Genomic DNA, 19000 nt, shown 5'->3' on the forward strand with positions numbered 1-19000 from the left:
AAACACAATTCCAAATATTATAATCAAGCAACAGATGTTTCATGGAAAACACGTATTAAGGCTAGATACCATTTACTAACTCTGCTTCGTATACAAGGCTGCCTTACAGTTCCTACATTGCAGGTTTTATTCTTAGTTAATGCGGCTAGAAATCATTCATCGGTTCTAAATTTCTGAAATAAATTGCTGGGTCGCCCTTATCATAAATACTTTTTCAGATTAATTGCAACAAGCTGCTATATAAACCAGTCATAATTTAAGCTTACTCAGAATAGATTCCTCAAAGTAGTGATGTCAACTCTTATTCTTCTGAAATTCAAAAACAGGCATTCACTCTCACTAATACGAGTAACAAGTGTCCAGGACACAGCTTACTTAACAACAGTGGCTGTAATTGTTTTGGTTGACCATTGGAGGGTGACGTCAAACCACACGTTCACTCATTCCTCTACCCTTACTTTCATTTTACTGGATGAACCGCCAGCTGTGCGTGACGCTAATGCTTGAGCTGTACATCTTCTGTGATCAATGGATATGCGTTTACTCTACTGATGTTGTGCAGAATATGTTCTGCCTTCGAAGGAAACTTGTTCTTTGTGTTAGGCCAGCTTGTGGCTACATTTAAATCTTTACAAAAGGAGAAATTATTGCAATTGTGAATACATGTTTTATTGGACGCTGAGCATAGAGCAAGAGCAAAGTTTCGCAGCGCACGTGAACCCAACCAGCTTTCACAGTTTTCGAAATTATTATTATTATTATTATTATTAGGTCGGTTTTGTACAGCGCACGGTTACCCTGGAGCATCCCAGCGCTTTGCCAAACAGAGTATTACTACAACAAGAAGGGACAAAGGGGATTAGCAGAAAAGGAAGGTTTTCAACTGTTTTTGAAAACGCAAAATGCATGGTTCCGCGCGTAGACCTAAGGGAAGAGCATTCCAAAGGGCAGCGACATTAACGGAGAATCTCCTTCCTCCTGATCGGGCCTTTTTAGGTTTTGCCTAGCAAATGCGTACGAAGTACGAAGTACGCATACGCTAGGAGAACCTTATGTTTTTCTCTGTGGGGTCGGGTATCCGCCCCCTCCTCCCATTGGCTAGCTCCATAAATGGAGGCTAGCCATTGGGAGAGGGCTCTGTCCGTCAATCTCGGACCAGATTCGGGGGCGTTCCCGAGATTTTTTCCCTCTCCACCCACTTCTGTTCGTCATCACGGTGGTGGGTGGGTGTTATTTTTTTTTTTCGAGTGGGCCTGTTTTGTTCCTTTTCAAAGTGTCTGTTGTTGGAGTTGGCTGCAAGATTCGAGTTCCCACGAGGCGATCAGGTAAGGAGCATTTTGTTTATAAATGTGCGTGCGCCGTGATCCTCCCGCCCCCCCCTGTCCGTGTCTTTCCCGCCCCCCCTCCCGCTTCCGTGTCTTTCCCGCCCCCCTCCCGCTTCCGTGTCGTTTGCGCCCCCCCACCCCCCTCCCGCTTCCGTGTCTTTCCTTGTTCTTATGACCGGTCACTAGAGACGATACAACTTGATTGTAAGAAGGGACTTGGAGACAGTCTTATATACAGCCATTGCAGGCTTCCATGTGTTAGAAACATGGGCCGAGGGAGGCGAAGCCGGACCCGATAGGGGCCCGTTTTGAACGCAGCATAGAGGTGGTAGCCCTCACCCTTCCTCAGCAAGCCTGTGAAAAGGGGGCGCATCGGATTGGTCGCCCTATAGGCAGCCGCTGGCCTCACAATCGGGGTGAGGGGGCTGTGAGCAGCGGGGGGGTGGGGGAAGGAGTGTTAAAAAGAGGTGCAGGTTCCCAGTTGAGCACACAAACCCCGTGGTCGAAAATGTTCTCAATGGAGCGTGTGTGTGAACATATACTGAGGAGAAATGTCGGCATACCTTCATCCTGAAGGGAAACCTCGTAAACCTGAGCGTCTCCTGCTGGTCCCCGCACATTCCGCGCCCAGACGTGGAGCGCTTCAAGAGCAGGAGCTTGGAGGCGGTCTTACAGCACTACTGGGGGTGCAGCATCCCCCACCGGCAACTCCACCCTTCGATGCGAGACCTGCGGGAGATGGAGGCCAACTCCCCGGCGTTGTAAAGTAAAGTAAAGTCCACATTTGTAAAGCGCACAATCACCCGTAAGGGTCTCTAGGCGCTGGGGGGCCGTCGGGAAGATTAAGCGAGCTATTGCCCAGAGTCACATGGTGCTGGGCTGACCTGCCGCCGGAGCCGGGGATCGAACCGTGGTCCCCAGATTCCAGCGTCAGTCGCCCTGGCCGCGGCGCCACACCTCCCGCTACGGGAACTGCCTGTTCCCCTTCGGCTTCGAGGAGCTATTGTGGAACTACAAGCAGCAGCACTGCGGGGGGCAGGAGCCGGCCCTGAGGGTCCTGGGCACCGAGGCCTACAAACTGGAGGTGGTGCACTGGGTGCTGATCCACAGCCCCTCCTGGGTGGGGTTTGAGTACCTGCCCCTGCTGGATTCTGTGTGGCCCCGCTCCTGGACAGGGGACCTGCTGTGGGCCCCCGAGTCCACCACAAACTTTTACACCTGGTACTTCGACCCCTCCATGGGCCGCCTGGAGAAGTATCCGCTGGACTTGAAGTCACGGCAGACGTACGAGCCCTGCAGGTGGAACAACGTGGTCTTCGCCTTCTACCTGCCCGGGCGCCGCACCCTGAGCCTGGGAAGGGGCCCCCTCCTGAGAAATGTGGAGGCCTGTGAGACGGCAAGGAGTCTGTGGGTGGACAGCAGCCCCGTCCTGACACACCCCCCAGAGAAATATGTATCTAAAGAGGAGGCGGAATATATAATTTACCAAGAGAGAGTTAAAGACTCGCTAGCTTGGCTGTAATTTCTGTTTTCATTCATTCACTTTTGCTACCTCTTGTATTTTGTTTGCTTTTGATACATGCACAATTGCCACCATTGGCTCATGTTACGTAACGTTTGTTCTTGTGTTTTGAGTGTCTACCTTTTATTATATTATATTTTATGCCAGTATTATACCTCTACTTGTACTTTAACTTTGTACGCTTTTGTAACATGCATGCACACATGTCACGTTTTCCTCTTGTAACGTACTGCTTGCTACCTCTTGAATTTTATTTGCTCTTGGTACATGCACAATTGTCACTATTGCCTCATGTAATGTAACGTTTGCTTTTGTAACGTGCTCACTTGTAATTTTCTCCTCATGTATCATTACTGCTATTGTGAAGCGCTCCGACACCTTCGGGTAAAGTCCGCGCTCTATAATAACGCATAAAATAAAAATAAAAAGATATAACCCTTTCCAACGCGTTTGGTTGCTGTTGAGCTCAGTTCTGCTTTGGTTGGGTAACCTTTCGCTTCCACTGTGCAGTCTTCCTGCCGGCTGCATGAACTGATGGTCGCTCTAGTCTCCGCGCCTGCCTTTGTTTGCCTTTGTTCAGTGACTCCGATCAAAGGAATGCTCGCTCCCTCCGGAATGCCTTGAACTCGTCGGCTGCAGGAAGCTGCGGCCTCCGCGGCGTTTGGTTTTCACTGCTGCCTCTGGGCTGTCATCACACCTTCGGAATCCGTCTTGTGAATCCCACATTCTGCCTTGTGACCCTAGGTGTTTGCTTCCCCGCTCTTTGCAGCTCTGAATCTGGTGTGCTACTTTTTCCAAAGTACATTTTGACTTGGTGAGTTTAAATTCTGCTTGGGATGTGCTTATTTTTCCAGCAAAATATACTAACTTTTCCCCCTCCTGCTAAAACCCTTCGTTATTCGCACTTCTTATTACCCGAGTGCTTCTTGGCATTCCCGTTCAGACTATGGCTGCTTTCGGATATTTATTTTGAGTGTCATGTTATTAAACACCCTCTCCGAACATCTTCATAGACATTGCGACTCCCAGTTTTTGGGTGTGGCTAGAGAAAGGTTCAGCTGCTTGCAGAGATTTGCCATGCTGGTAAAACTGAAAGAGTACAAGAAAGGATTCGTGGTGCCACGCTGTTGTTGGCCAGCCTCTTCTGTCAGGCAGGCGTTTTGTATTGGCCAGCAGTGGTATTCCTCTGAGGAGAGTGAAGTGCTCATCCATAGCATTGGAGGCCCCTTACATTTTCCGCCCACCACGCCTTTATAAGCCACCCTTATTGTTGCTGTGAAGATCGCTCCACGCCTGTATACTCTTTGCAGTTGCGGCACAAGCTGCGTGTGCCAGAAGCACAGGCAATGCTGTGGTGAAGAAACAGCCATAGGGAATCCTTTGCAGAATGCTGATAGTTCCTGGGTCTTGCGGCAAACAAAGCTGAGTAGAGAGACCTAGACATCAGTGGAATACGTTGCCGCACTCTGTAGCAGACATGCATATATTCCTGCACTCACTGGAATGCAAGTGCTTCATACAGTCTGCCAGCGGAGGAAGGTCACAAAACACCAGCCGCCACCATGGTGGGTATTATCCGCAGGTGGGTGATCTGGCACAAAGAGCACTAGGGAAGAGTGATTATCTAAAGCTCTTGGCCACAGCCAGTGACCAGACTGGACATTTTGCACAAGTAAGGGCTTTTACTCGGAGCAGACCGAACGCTCCATCTTGTAAAGTGCGTGCCCTCCAACATAAGAGAAAACACATTTCTTCAGTCAGCAATCTTTCACTGCAAAACTAAAGACGTTCTTTGTGTATTGGAGTAGCGCATAGAACTCACACCTATCTGCCACTGCATTCACCAGTCTAGATCACAGTCAGGCACCACGTCACCCTTCACCTCATACACTCATAGAACTGGCAGTAGTAGTGCAGACACTCCTCATACACACATACAATAGGGATGACAAATGTGTTTGTTTCGTTGCACAAAAGGTACTTGTTCAGAGGAAACAGTGCAACTTCTCCCTATTTGGAACAGGAACAGCACTGCTGGCAGCAAAGTTGGCGTCCCTCTTATTTGCAGCAATATTGCTACTATGAAGAAGTTATTTTGATGCACACTTCAAACTGCAGATTCCTCACCTTTGTAATTTACCCCAGATGCCAGACTGCTTTGGGATAATTTTATCAGCAGTGTTTGTGATATCCACTATGTGGCATTGTGCAACTTTGCACTGCCCTGGAAATGATGGAGCGAGCACCATAAAAGTGCCACCCATTAATGCTGTGGTTGGATGGGTTGGTGGATTGCATAAATTGTTGAGGGATTGGCTGTATATATGCATCTATCCATACACCCATCCATGCATCTATCCATACACCCATCCATACACCCATCCATACACCCATCCATACACCCATCCATACACCCATCCATACACCCACCCATGCATGCACCCATCCATGCATCCACCAACTCATCCATGCAAGCATTACAACAAGAGCCCGCAGCTCTCCTTCGTCTCTCCTTGCCCCCCCTTCCCTGAGCCCGCAGCTCTCCTTCATCTCTCCTCGCCCCCCCTTCCCTGAGCCCGCAGCTCTCCTTCGTCTCTCCTCGCCCCCCCTTCCCTGTGCCCTGCCCTGCTATTGTAAATGACAATGCCATTTATTTATGTTAAAAAAAACATAAATACAAATAATGTCAAGAGCAATGCCAATAGCTCTAACTTTAACAAAGGCAAAACCATTGCATTGTAAATGCTTGTTTACTCTAGGGACAACAATCAAGTGTTGCTGGTCCGAGCGTAAGGTTCTACCGGCTTTATACGGGACCACCATCTTTTGAAGGACTGGGGGACCTTTGCCTTGCAAGATTTTGTGCGCCAGGCAGAGGGATTTGAATTTCACCCTTTCCCGTATGGGCAACCAGTGTAGCGCCTTCAGAGCTGGTTTGGCCGAGCGAGACATGGGGATGTTGTATAGCATTCGTGCGGCCGCGTTCTGAACTTGTTGGAGTTTGTTCAGAGTAATCTCAGGGGCACCGAGGTAGATCGCGTTGCTAAAGTCCAACCTGGACATGATCAGACCCTGAATTAGGAGTTTCCGAGATAGAGGAGGAATCAGGGGCAGTATTTTGCGTACCGATCGGAGGAGACCAAAACAGACACCAGCTAGTTTAGAGGCCTGGGTCCTAAAAGAAAGGTCTTGTTCCAACCAAATGCCCAGGCTCTTGATCTCGGCCTTGGGTTCGGGAGGAGATCCTAGGCAACTAGGCCAGGCCGAACAGGGAAGAGAGGGAGTTTTAAGTCCCATCAGCATTATCTCCGTTTTAGACCCATTCAGTTTTAGTGCTGAATCCCCCATCCAAGAATGGACTTTAGAAAGGCACGCATGAAGTGTCTGGGAGTTATCCGTGGATTGGGAGAGGGCGAACACCAGTTGGGTGTCATCAGCGTAGCTCACGATCTTGATGTTAAAAGGAGCCACCACATCCTCCAAAGGGGCCATGTACACGTTAAATAGTGTGGGACTCAGGGATGAGCCCTGAGGCACACCACAATGGAGGTGGGTGGATGCCGATTGTGCGCCCCCTTCCCAGACCTGGAAAGATCTTTCGCTGAGGAATGACCTGAGCCAGTTCAGCGCAGTCCCCCTCACCCCGGCGTCTGACAGTCGCTGGAGTAACACTCGATGGTTGACAGTGTCAAATGCTGCACTAAGGTCCAGGAGGATCACTGCCACTGATCCTCCCGAATCCAAAATGCAGCGTGCCTCCTCCGTGACTGCCAGCAAGGCGGTGTCAGTGCCTTGGCCTGGGCGAAAACCTGTTTGGGAGCTTCTTAGCACACCATTGGACTCGAGGAAATTGGACAACTGAGAGTTAACCAATTTTTCCGTGATTTTACTGAGTCCCGGGAGGAGCGAAATGGGTCTGTAGTTAGCCATATCTAAGGGATCTAGGCTAGGTTTTTTTAGGAGAGATTTTACTATTGCACTCTACCAATTGGGAGGAACAATACCCGCGCCTAGTGAGGCGTTGATAACTTCGGTGACAGGCTCCACAATGGAAGGGGCGATCAGTTTAAGAATTCTCATGGGGACGACATCTCGGGGGGAGCCACTCTTAATGGAAAGGAGGACTTTAAGGGATTCATCATGAGTGATTGGGCCAAAGGATTCCAAGATCTTCTGAGGCAAGCTCTCATCCTCCAGAGGCTCAAGTCCTATCTTAGATTGAGGTAGGGAGCTCAAAATTTTTCCAATTTTTGAGTGGAAATACTCTGCCAAATTGTTGCATTTGTTTACCAGGTTCTCCGAGGGGGCAGAAGGTGTCGGAACCCTCAAGAGTTCTTTGACCACCAAGAAAGTTTCTCTTGAGGAGTTGGAGGCATTACTAATTTTCTCCTCAAAGAACTGAGTTTTAGCTAGCCGGATAGAGAGCTTATAGCTCCTTATCGCTGTTCGGTATTCCGTCTTACTAGCTACTTCCCAGTTTTTCCTCCAGGCACGCTCTAATTTTTTACATGCCCTCCGCATAACCCTCAATTCGGGTGTATACCAAGGGGCAGTATGTAGTCTTTTCTCCTTTTTCCCTGCCGATCTCCTAGGGAGGATGGCATCTAGTGTGTTCGACATCCACCTACAGAGATCTGCTTCTGCTAGGACAGGGTCCTGTGGAAGTAGTGGGCGTGAGGCTTCCAGGCTTCGTGAAAAATTTTCCACTGATAGCCTGGCCCAAGTTCTTTCTGGTGCATCAACACTAGAGGGAGAGAAGTTCTCCATTTTAATTTCCCAGGTGAAGGGGATCAAGAAGTGATCCGTCCATGGCAGGGGGATAGGGGGGGCTGCTTTCATGGTGGAGATATTTGCAAAGATGGAATCTAACAAATGGCCCTTATTGTGAGTGGGCTCCAAGTATATAAGATCAACCCCGCAGGTTTTAAGGTCATGCAGGAGGGCAGTCGCCGACCGATCTTCCTGGTCGTCGAAATGGAGATTGAAGTCTCCCAGGGTAATGAAATTAGTGGTAGAGGCGGCGTAGACCATTACCATTTCCATAAGTGAGCTGGCAAAGTTTCCAATGTTTCCTGGGGGGCGATAAACTAACAGCCCCGACATTGCAACAGTGTGAGAGATTTGAAAGGAAAACTTGCAGCTCTCGCAGTCTTCCACCTCCCCTTTCTGGATTCTGCAGGTCAGTGAGTTTTTATATAGAATGGCGATGCCTCCTCCTCGACCCAGAGGTCTATCCTGGGTAAGAATTAAAAAGCCAGGGGGGAGGGCGTTCACCATATCTGCTTCTGAACCTTGCGTAAGCCATGTTTCTGTTAGAAACAAAATGTCCAACTCCTGTTCTAAAATGAGGAGATTAACCTCAAGCGAGTGCCTGGGGAGAGATCTACAATTCAAAAGACCCAGACGAAGTGTGTGTTTTACCGCTACTTGGTTGGGGGGGTGGCATAGTGTACAGTAAGTAAAAGGTGGAGGGGTCGTTTGAAACAAAGTACAATATGAAGATGGCACGGAGCGAGCACGAAGTAATGCAGCTCGGGAGTAAGTGCGTGGGGTACTTGCGGAATTTGGCATAGTGACTGGCCCTAGGCTCGTATGGGCGCGGACGGGCGCAGACGGGCTTGCCTTTGGCGGGCCCGCTGCACCCGCCCGCTGCGCGGACGGGCAGGTCGGTTGTTTATATGCATCTGAGGGAGTGGGAGGAGTGCGGGAGGGGCGAAGATCTCGATCGCGAGCCTTCCCCAGGCCAAGATGGCGGCTGAAGATTCTCAGGAAATGCCTAGCGCCTGGCAACAGTGGCGCTGTGTGATGCGAGAGAGAGACCTGGGGCGATGTGACTCTCGCTTCAGGTAGGGGCTGATATAAAAAAGCTCCCTCTAAAATATTTACAAGTTTTTAAAAAGGAGATGTTATTAAAGGTCAATAACACCCACAGTCCGCAAAATAATAACAGTGCGCAAGGAAGCGCAAAGAACCCTCGGCTTCCGCCTCAAGGGTGAGTTATGGCAAAATAAACTAGTACATTTTGGAAACATCGAAATGTAGCTGTCAAGTGACTTCATGTCACGTATGACACCTTCAGTCTCTACTGGCTTTTCAGCCAATATTATTAAAACAATGTGATATAATATGACCTACAGCCAAATGGCAATTAAAAAAAATATTAAAAAATGGATTTGTGATTTGTTGACTTTTTTCCTTTTCCACCCCAACTGCTCTTTGTTAAGTTTATTTGGGTAAAACACAATTTTTTCACAAGTGTAATGAAAACTGAAAAACATTCCAGATAACTCACTTAATGCCTCTCAAACAGTGCTCATCTTCAGTTGTACATGCAGAGGCGTAACACAGGCCCACGCAGCCCCCGCGGTGCGTGGGGGCCCCTTCACTCAGCTAAGCCAGCAAGCGCACGGCCTCCCCATAAAATTAATTGGTGCGCCCAGGCCACGGCCTCTTCATTTATTAAATGTGTGTTGCGCATGCGCACGCCCGGCCCCGGCCGGGCCTCCAAAGCCTTTCTCATAAGTTTCCCCCGGCGCAGGTCTGTGAAGGAAAGCATGGCATCTGATGGCCCCTGACTGCAAACAGCGATGTGCCCGGCCTCTGCCAGCCCCGCAGGTCAGTACTGGACAGCAGAGGCGTAACACAGGCCCACGCAGCCCCCGCGGTGCGTGGGGGCCCCGCGGCTCCAGGGGCCCCTTCACTCAGCTAAGCCAGCAAGCGCACGGCCTCCCCATAAAATTAATTGGTGCGCCCAGGCCACGGCCTCTTCATTTATTAAATGTGTGTTGCGCATGCGCACGCCCGGCCCCGGCCGGGCCTCCAATGCCTTTCTCATAAGTTTCCCCCGGCGCAGGTCTGTGAAGGAAAGCGTGGCATCTGATGGCCCCTGACTGCAAACAGCGATGTGCCCGGCCTCTGCCAGCCCCGCAGGTCAGTACTGGACAGTGGTCGAAGTGGGCGGGATCCGATCGACAGGGTAAGGCCTGCCCCTACTTTAAATTTTATAGAGTCCGTTACCCTGCTTTCTTATTTTAAACCTGCCTCCCGGATGGCAGAAATCGCCAAGGCCGATTGTTAATGCTCGGCTTTTGGGGCGGGCGAAACGGGCAGAGAAGGAAAATGACTGTCTTTTCCTAAGTACCCAAAGAAGACAAGGACAGTGACCAGTTTTCCGAGTCCTGCGGCTAGCAGCTGCCCCCCATCCCTCTTGTTCCCCTCTTCCCTCCCTTTCTGTCTCGCTACTCTTCATCGCTTAAAAACCGAGACTTCAAGAAATAGGAATTACCTTCTCTTTCCTCCTTTCGTTTATTTGCTCCCCTGTGAAATGGATCCAAAAAAGAAAAACACTGGCACACACGTATTTATAAGTTGTCCCAGTGCCAGTCCTGAAAGGGCTAACTGGTTCAAGCGAAACATCACAAATAAACAACTGGAACAAACGAGGAAATCTCTTGCAAGAGACCATTGAGTAACAGATTTCTTTAGAATCAATTTCAAAGAGGTGTTTACCAGGTATTCATTATTTTTATCCCACAGTTTAGCCAAATGTGTTAGCTAAACCACCCCCACAGGTCCCAGGATTAAGAGGGGATGCTCTTTTCATGGCATGTGCCCGTGTGACGTCAGAGCAGCACAAGGTGGCTTCCATGAGTATTGACTTGAGTGCACAAGAGCAGGGTTCCCCTGAGGAGCAGCATTTCTTCTGACCAGGCTAATATATTTTTAGCAAGAAATAGTGTAGACAAGGCCATGGTTTTGTAAGGATATAAGCAATGTTCATTGAATCGGGTCCCTTCTGGGCCCTGTAGACATGGCCTTAACTTTTCAGGCAAAAGCATTCACTCATTTCTGAATAATGAGTGTAAAAAGAAAAAGGTAACCATGTTGTTCCTGCTTACATTTCACAGGATTGACTTAATATTGCATTTCCTATACGTGTTTGCTTTTTCTAGGATGTTGTTCACTTTTTATTAGGCAGCATATTGCTCTTGTCTAGTGCGTAATTTGAATTGAGTCACATCCAGGTGTGTATAGGTCAGTGCAGTGCATGTTTCTCTCAGTGGGGCAGCGTGACGTTTAGTGGGGGAGAGGATATGGCACTATGGTCAGAGCTGCTGAATTTAGAACTGGGGAACCAGGTTCAGCCTTCATGACCAGTCCACCAGATCACTACCCCTGAGAGAGCACATTCCCATGCTATACCTTAAAAGGCCCAGCAAGATATTTAAAGCCCTGGTGTCTTAGCAGCATCAGGTGGACCCTAGCAGTGGCAGGTGTGGGCTAACCTTGAAGGTCTGTCCAGCACAATTCATTATGAAGTTCACCTCCGGTCTTGCAGGCAGGTCTATGAAGCAGCACAGCCTGGAGTGACAGTGACTCTGTCACTTAGATCAGAGGACCCTTGAGCAGGGTGGTTCTAATGCAGTGCGACTGCACCAGGCGCTGACCAGTCGCGGTCTGTGCAGGTAACAGTGGTGAGGCAGATTGGCCGGGTAAGGGGGGATTTCGAGGGACCATGCAGAGGGGAAATTAAATAAATAATTAATTTCCCCTCTGCATCGTCCCTTGAATTCCCCCCTTACCCAGCGCCACCGCCTCACCGCTGTTACCTGCATGGACCGCGACTGGCGCTGACTTCAGGTGGGGGCATCATGTTTGCAAGTATAAAATGGTTTAAAAGCACTTGCTGCCTCCTTCCTGGCCTCCAACAATTTTCGGAAACGATAAAATGTCATGATAACTCCAGTGATTAATGTTCTTAGTAGAGAGATAGTGTTTTGTCTAGTGGACATTTTGACTCATGGAAAAGAAGCCCAGAGGGTTAATGTGGCTGCTGCTAAGAACATGTATCATGCAGATCACACAGTGCACATAATGTAAATAGGGCAGTGGGTTACTGCTTTTGTCAGAGACCCTATTGTTACTTGCAGTTAATAAATTAAAATCCTAACATAGAATAGTGAGCTCCTAACTGTCATGTAAGAGCTGAATGGAAACTGCAAGGTATAAATTAGAGCGTTATGTTTTTTTCCAAGTCTCTGATTATCCTAATGTTGCAGAAAAAGGCTTCATTTGGGTAGAAATGAATTCTGATTATTAAAGAGAATCACCAACCATGATATTACGTTTTAAATTCAGGGTGTGTTTCTCCAGACCAATCACTATTGAACTATGCTGCCTACTAGTATGGTTGCCGTATGGATCCTACACCTTGTAGTCCACACCTTGTAGTCCTTTGTCTTATGTAACATTTCCTATACAGTGATTTACACACATATGATTGGTCGTCTGTGTGTAATATGTGTGATGTAAAATGCTCTGACACTCTACACTGGTATTAGTGGTGCAGCAAATTTTCTGATACTTAACTATTTTGTAATTTTTACACATGCTACCAGTCTCTGCAAAGATGTTTCCTTATTAGTACCAGTGGAACATACATACAACTGCAGCAGTGAGAAAGGTGACCAGTCAACCTTTGCAAAGGGCCCTCCACTTCACAGCAGCACAAGTCACATTTTTTAGGAACTCTTGATCTTTGAGCTATAAACAATTTACTAGTTAAAATTGTCAGATTATGAAGCAGATGATATATTATATTATGTGGCAAATGTGGCAGAGCCATAATTATGTGGAAAACATTTGCAACTAGGACATTTTGCTATTCATGTTTGAACTGCTCTTGTCGAAAAAGGGAGAATTGCTGAGGACAGAAACCCCATGGTTGAGAGATAAATGGCTTGCGATTCCACTTTTAAGGATATTTGGGACATTCTGTGATTGGAAACATATCCCACTTTGTGAATGTATTTTAATGTCAATAACTCATATTAAACCTTAAATAAACGTGTATCAATTGGTTAAATTAAATAACGTAATAAGCTGCAACCGGTTAGTGAAATGGGAAATAAATACAAAAAAGTGGGATATTTTGCACTTTCTGCCACACCTCTGACTCCGACCACTGACCCAATCCACAGGTTATTTCCGCCCTCTGATTCTCCGCCCACATTCCCCTACGTTTTTCCCCCCACGTTTTTTCCCCGCCTTCGACTGGAGGAGACTCAGATTTGGGACACTGTGCCGCTCTCTCTTGAGTGTGCCCAGCCTCCTCACACCCAGTGGCCTTGTCCGGAGTCACGCACGCACCCTCACACTTCCCAGGAAGTAGAAGGCGGGCGCCTCAGCACCGTAGGTCACGTAGTTGCCGTAGCCCTGAGCAGAGGAGTAGGAGCTGCTGTAGACCCCCAGGGCGGCTGCCGTGGCCAGGAACTGCTCTCATACACCGGGCAGTAGACAGGGGTCTGCGCCGAGGCCCCGGCCTCGGACAGGCCCCGACGGCCAGACTCACAGCAGGTGGTCAGGGAGTTGGTGGTCATCAGGAACTGGAGGGGGAGAGAGAGACATGTGAAGGGAGAGCGGAGACATGGTCTGAGCACAGACCACCCTACCGACACACTCAGGGAGGAGAGACGGGTGCTAGAGCCTGGGCAGGCCTGAGGGCGCGAGCAGAGTTGAGGCAGGAGAGAGGGGAAGGGGTTCAGGGGGGAGATTAGAGGGGTGGAGGCAGTGAGAGCACACTGGCACCCTCTGGCATGAGGGAGGGGGAGTATGAGCAGAGAGCACCATTAAGCCGATCCTGAGTGCTGTCACACCGGGACAGCAGAGAAGGCGGGGAGTGGCAGGGAGAGGGTGAGTGAGAAAGTAAGCGCTGCAACCACAAAGAGACTGCCAGAGAGAGGGCCTTGTGGCAGAGAAAGAAAGAGGCTACATTGAGAACGCACCGGCCATGGCAAACTCGGACATGGATGGCGGGGGAGTGGTCAGAGAGGGGTCGGAGGCATGCAGCAGATCCGGGTCAGTGTCACGCTAGGGCAACAGGGTAGGGCAGAGTCAGGAGAGACGGAGGTGTGGCACTCACTAAAAGATTACCGAGTGATGGAGAGAGAGGGGTGCCAGTAATTGAGGCAGAGAGAGCACACTGGCACACTTGGGCAGAGAGGGGTTAAAGAAGCACCACGCGCAGGTCGCTGGCAGTGCGACACCTGGACAGCTGATGAAGGGAGAGGCAGAGAAGGGGGAAAGGGTCATGAGAGAGGATTAGGGCAGAGGTGTTGTCTGAGACAGCAAGAGCTCCCTAGCATGGACTCACTCGGACAGAAGAAGAGGTCAGAGAGGAGGGGAGAAAACCAGGTGTGGTTTGCACCAATATTTCACTGTCAGCACACACGTGTCGAGCACAGGGTACCCGGGGGAGTCATAGAAAGGTGCTAGAAGCGTGCAAAGTAAGCTCACTAGTGCTGACAGACTAGGACAGGAGGGGGCAGAGAATGAGATGTGTGGTCTGACGCACAGTGGGGGCTTTGTGGCACACTCATGCAGCAGAAAGCGCCAGGCAGTTGTAGTCTAGATAGAGGGGTCTATAGAAGAACGGTGCAGTACAAGTCAACTAGCTCCGGCGGACAGGGGTGGGGCTGCGACGTGGCATGCACAGAGAGGCTGTTAGGACTGACACACACAAGTCCTGCAGGGAGGGGCATGGGGCAGAGGGAGATGGGTGGCCTGCAGCGAGGACTCACGGGTAGCGACACACAGGGAGAAGAGAGTGACAGGGAGAAAAGGTAGAGAGAGTGACAGGTAGAAAAGGTGTACGCAGACAGGCACCCTGAGGCTGCTGCCAGTGAAACATTCGGGAAACAGAGAGGGGACAAGGGGCCCTAAAGTGAGGCCTAGAGCAGAGTTTAGTGGTGCTAACTCTCTAGGCAGACTGAAGATGGGGGCATGGAGATCTGAGGTCACAGACCTGGCATAAAGGGGTGCCACAGTGAGACTAACACAGTTTGAGAGTTACAAGTGGCACAAAGAGGGTGGGGTTAGAGCTGTGGCCTTCTGGAATCTGAGGAGGCGGGCGACCAGGCCCGGTCAGCCCGCCTCCGTGGTAATTACCCAGCGCCGCAGCTCACGGCCTGGAAAGCTGAGTCAGATTCTTCACTGCAGGCTGCAGCGCATGTTAACAATAATTTGCTTTTTAGTGTAAGCTGCAACACGCCGCATGATCAGCTGCCCGCCAGTACTGTTACTAGTTAAATCTCCCTTGCCAGTTTCAGACTACCTTTAAATGTAGAGAACCACTTGGACACATGCATCCGCGGGTGCCACTTTTTGCACACTCGGCTCTTAGACTCAGGCGGGTCTCAGCCTAGGGGCACAACGCACAAAGGCTCAGCCAGAGCTGCATGGGTGAGTTTTTTTAGCCCAAAGTTTACGGTTTAAGGCATACAAAGACTCCTCCGCAGAGGGCTAGCAGGTGCCACCGGAGGGTGCTGGAGGTATGCGAGTGTGACATCCAAACTTTGCCAGACGTGTGTCCAACCTTGAATGTGCAGATAACAAAGTGTATTTGAAAAAACGCGCACCTTCACCCAATTGTATCTTTGCGCTGAATAACAGATGTTTATTGTTACCCAACTCAATGGAACTCATTTTATCGACCTCAGAAGGATAAAAGGCCTGCTGGGATTTGAACCTGTGACCACAAGAACACAGACCCCCCCCCCACTGTGGATGTATTAATTCACTAAGCCACCAGACCCAGCTTCAGTTACTTTAGGGGACGTGGACTATGTTGTAAACAAGTAACCAACAGGGCCATGCACGTTCGCAGAGTGGGTAGAAAAGGGGTGGGAAAGGCACAACACACGACACACCATTCACCAAGCCTTAACACTGACACTGTGCAAGTGTAGGTGATAGAGCGCGCGAGGCCACCCGACCAATAATTTTCGCCGTTTCCGGCTTCAGGGCCCATATACTTTCAAATCACCATATACATTGACCAGGTGACTTCACGAGCTCTACCAATTTGTGTGTGTTCCCTACTATTGTTTCTCAGTGCACCCGACTTACCATCCACCGATGCGGGTACCTAATGACCACAATGAATCAGGGAGCTAGCTGTAAAAGGAAAGGCAGCAAAATACAAACCCAACCAATAACATTCAAAATACTGTTGGAAATGACCACGGACAACTGGAAGTTTTAAAATGTTTATCTAAAGTTCATTGTTCTCATGCATCAGGTGTACAAGAATAAGACATTCAATGACTAGTAAAATGTAAATGATATAACTATAGAGAAATAAAGACAAGGTAATCATTGAAAATTGCTATGGAATATAAATGAAGAATGCTACACAATCTCAAAAATCTTCAAGCATGGACAGACTATGCATGGGTAACTATAGGAAGGCCTATAAAGAGTAACACGCTAAACTTAAAGTGAATGACCCTTTGAACAGTCTAGGTAAGGAGGTTCTAGACCATATCAGGAAATGACAAACTGCAATGCAAAATATAATTTCTAACAGGTGAGATGACATGGAAATACGTTTGCGAGATAATTGCAAATGACTTTCAATGGTTTGCGGAAAGCATGGAAAATAACATATGCCAAAGTATCACTTTATTTAAGCAAAAGGTAGAAATATAGAAAGGTGCAAGTTTAAAGAACTTAGAACAGTATTTACCTAGACTGGTGTGGAAACCAAACCCTGGCCACGGGTCAGTTTAAGGACAGGAAACCCTCAAGGAAGGATACCCCTCAAAGGACAGCAGGTGCAGAATGGACACCCCGGACAGGACAGGATACCCTCGGATTGGAATCAGGACAGGACCTCAGGACAGGACCTCAGGACAGGACAGCAAACCCTCAGGACAGGACCGGAACCCACAGTTCGGAAGCAACGCCTGCGCTCCACCCTCTCTGCAGTTATCGATCAAGACCCCGATTGGGTCAGCGAACTCCCAGCAAAGTGCTTCGCCAGCACTTTAAGGTTCAGTAGAACCTTAGTCTATGGTCAAATTCGGACAGAGTGCTCCGCAGCTCTCTGTATCTTCAGTCACCTATTGAGTGCGATGGGTCAGTGACAGGTCAGCTAAACCAGACAAGTCGGACGATTCCCTAGGTGAACCCAGGGTAGATATACTGTTTGGGGCAGTGTACCACCCCCCAATGTTGCAAAGTGTCAGAATCCCTCAATTTGGATTGGTCCTAAGGTAGGATTTGGGTAACACACCAATCATAACACAACATTTCAAGCCTGTATTTGCATACTTGGGTACCGCCTAGAGAGATTGGGGTTCTCATGAGAAATTGCAGAGAAATACAATAGGAATATTACAATGTTTCTGAATAAGGACATGTGACTCCGTTCAGCCGAGTTTCAGGTCGGTTCTCAGGAGCATCTTGCCCATCACTGCCAACTGGCTGTGTTCCATCAGTCAAGGTCCACTGTGCCGCAGAGTTTGCGCAGGCGCAGAAGGGACCTCCAATATGGCTCTCCTCTCTCTCAGACCCCCATTTCCCGCGGTACATGAAAAGTAAGCGAAAACAAATTAATACATAATAATGTCATCATGAAAACACATCACAGGGTTTTACTTTCAACTTATCATCATAAAATATACTTATGCAGTCTATATGTTAGCTACATGAATACAATCACAAGAGCAGTGGCATGAGCAGTACCACATGATGGGCACAGCTATGTATTACGCATGCGCATAAATTTCCCTCCACTTCTGCAGACGCGTCAGGACACGTGAGTGTGACTGACGCATGCGCAGTAACTAAATACAAGCGGCGGCCATATTAGGTGACTCGGGTAAATTATTTTAGTAAAACACATGTGCAAGCTTCGTGGTCTTTATTCAAACTAAATATAAACGTTAGTAAAACATACATTTGTTAACTTATTCCACATAAACGAGGTTCTTGAGTACAGCAAGTCCGCAAAATATGCGAAGCTTTGCTTCATCAATCCCCTCTTTGATGATATTTACTATCATCACAAAATATATGGAACCAGATGCCAACTTTCTTTCACACTTTATACAGCTCTATCTCTTCCAGCAATCGTTCTAACTTTTCTCTTTCAGTTCTGGTAGGGTGAGAAGTCTTCACCTTTTTGTATATCTGATCATTCACTTCCTCTAATTCAATCTCATCCACACTTCGTTTCACTCCTCTTGCATTTACCTCGTGCTTTTTGGTGCGCTTGCGGTATTTACAACAAATAAAAATGAATAATATGATAAGACCTATAATTCCAATTGGCATCAGTATCTTGAACAATAAGCTTTTACCTACGCTAGCAAGCCAATGACCTACATTTGAGAGACCATCTACCAGTCTCTTCCAGGCACTATCAACCTCGAGTGGTTTGAGTTCCTTTGTCAAATTAGTAATGTTTTTCACATATTTTTTGATCTGTACACTTTTGTCCGGAATATAAGTGCAACAATGTTGCGCCTTCAACATCCGGCAGACTCCGCCCTCTTTCGCTAATAAGGTATCAAGAGCAAGTCGATTCTGCAAAACCATTGATCTGATCGCAACCATTTCGGTATTGACCAGCAGAAATCCATGAGCTGTCTCAGTAGACAATACATCCACTATAGTAGACAATTTACAAATTCTGTGAGTGTTCAGAACCACTCCCACTCCAGGTATCAGTGCACTGAAAATACTACCCATAATTTCACCTATACTTTCTCTTTTACTACGCACTAAGCCATTAGTATCTTCATTGCTTCCAGCTTTCCCATTCACATGGTATATTTTCGGGAAGACAATGCCAAAATAGCAACTTCCATACCAGTGATTCGGCAATTTGAAATAAGCCTTGTCCCCACAAATATAATAAATTCCAGGAAACACAGGCTCTGACCCATTTTTGAAACCCCAACCTCCAATTACCTTGTAATTATGTTCGCATTCACTGGAACCAATGAAAATGTTATTATAATAGCTAGTCTTCTCGCGGTGAAGACATAGCTTGCCTTTCTTTTCAAAATCCAGCAACAGAGCAGGTCCCGCCCCACCATTTGAGGTGCCTTCCATGTTCTCAGCCCACTTTGGCTTTTTCTGACTTTCGTCATTAGCCTTCTTTTGTATTTTAATTCTCCTTTTCTCTGCCATGTTCAGGAAATTTTTTTCCTGCTCACGCAAAGAACAAGTCAAGTTATCTCTGTGTGCGTCCGCTATGTCAATGTTACCTATAGTCAGGAAGTAGTCTCCCATATATCTAATTGTGTCACTTTTTGTATGTACAGGATTCAAGTTCCCACGGATAGGAAGCTCAGAAAAGATCACG

At 48.2% G+C, this 19000-nt stretch overlaps 1 long non-coding RNA gene across 2 annotated transcripts in view; it reads left to right on the forward strand.

The window, feature by feature from the left end:
* Positions 1-9266: 9266 nt before the first annotated feature.
* LOC144767212 (uncharacterized) overlaps positions 9267-19000 on the forward strand; it is a 28688-nt gene continuing 18954 nt past the window's right edge. The window contains exons 1-2 of one of the 2 annotated variants that reach the window (XR_013598099.1): positions 9267-9462; positions 9701-9777. This is a non-coding gene — a long non-coding RNA (uncharacterized LOC144767212). Of the gene's footprint in view, positions 9463-9656; positions 9778-19000 lie in introns of those variants that run through there. The other variant, XR_013598098.1, reaches the window with a different exon arrangement.

The sequence above is a fragment of the Lissotriton helveticus genome, chromosome 7 (genome assembly GCF_964261635.1).
Source record: "Lissotriton helveticus chromosome 7, aLisHel1.1, whole genome shotgun sequence".
NCBI lineage: Eukaryota > Metazoa > Chordata > Amphibia > Caudata > Salamandridae > Lissotriton > Lissotriton helveticus.